The following is a 1603-nucleotide window of genomic DNA, read 5'->3' as shown; positions in this document are numbered from 1 at the left end:
CCTGATCCCGGACCCTGCGCCAGAGACAGCCCCGCCCCCGGCACTGCCCCTGGCTCCATAACCCTGATCCCGGACCCTGCGCCAGAGACAGCCCCGCCCCCGGCACTGCCCCCTGGCTCCATAGCCCTGATCCCGGACCCTGCGCTAGAGACAGCCCCACCTCCGGCACCGCCCCCTGGCTCCATAGCCCTGATCCCGGACCCTGCGCCAGAGACAGCCCCGCCCCCGGCACTGCCCCCTGGCTCCATAACCCTGATCCCGGACCCTGTGCCAGAGACAGCCGCGCCCCCGGCACCGCCCCCTGGCTCCATAGCCCTGATCCCCGACCCTGTGCCAGAGACAGCCCCGCCCCCGGCACCGCCCCTGGCTCCATAGCCCTGATCCCCGACCCTGTGCTAGAGACAGCCCCGCCCCCGGCACCACCCCCTGGCTCCATAGCCCTTATCCCCGACCCTGCGCTAGAGACAGCCCCGCCCCCGGCACCACCCCCTGGCTCCATAGCCCTGATCCAGTAAGGATGCAGCAGGGATCAGGGCTTCTCAGAAGCAGCGGGGGCTGGGCGACTCGGTACAGGCGGGGGCTGTGCAAGAGGGACCCGGTGCGGGGGGGGGCGAGGGCTGACGCGTATCCATCCAAGGCCGGATTTCCCGATTTCCACCCCCACGGCCTGAGCGACGGGCCCAGGCATGCCGGTGGCCGTGCTCATTAGCAGGGAGACAATGACTGTGGGTGCCGATACACCCTCAGGAACGGGACTGACTTGGGACACTTGGATAGTGGAAGCACCATGTGACCTGCAGTGACCTGCTCTGGCCAGGAGGATGCCAGGGCAGGTACAAGGGCCATGTGGCGCCTCCGTCTGGTCTTGAGTTCAGCTCCTCATCCCAGAAGCATCCTGGCAGGGAATGAGCCGGGAAGAACCGTGGATCCATCCTGCCACAGGATGTAACCAGAGACTTTTAAGCCAGCAGCTGTAACATCTCTGCTAGAGCCTGCATCGAGAACTGGGAGATTCGAGGCTTGTAACGTATTCTCCTTAACAACCCCGCTCAGGCTTTTCTTCCTTTTAATAATAAACCTTTCGATTTTAAGATCTTCAGGGGGTAGCTGAGTTCGTCTGTTACCAATGGGCTGGTAGAATCATAGAATCATAGAACTGGAAGGGACCTCGAGAGGTCATCGAGTCCAGCCCCCCGCCCTCAAGGCAGGATCAAGCTCCGTCTACACCATCCCTGACAGATGTCTATCTAACCTGTTCTTAATATCTCCAGAGAGGGAGATTCCACCACCTCCCTTGGCAATTTATTCCAATATTTGACCACCCTGACAGTTAGGAATTTTTTCCTAATGTCCAATCTAAACCTCCCCTGCTGCACTTTAAGCCCATTACTCCTTGTCCTGTCCTCAGTAACCAAGAGGAACAAATTTTCTCCTTCCTCCTTGTGACACCCTTTTAGATATTTGAAAACCGCTCTCATGTCCCCCCTTAATCTTCTTTTTCAAACTAAACAAGCCCAGTTCATGAAGCCTGGCTTCATAGGTCATGTTCTCTAAACCTTTAATCATTCTTGTCGCTCTTCTCTGTACCCTTTCCAATTTCTCC

Source organism: Pelodiscus sinensis, unplaced genomic scaffold (assembly GCF_049634645.1).
Source record: "Pelodiscus sinensis isolate JC-2024 unplaced genomic scaffold, ASM4963464v1 ctg181, whole genome shotgun sequence".
NCBI classification, from domain to species: domain Eukaryota; kingdom Metazoa; phylum Chordata; order Testudines; family Trionychidae; genus Pelodiscus; species Pelodiscus sinensis.
Note: the sequence above shows the minus strand (reverse complement) of the source record.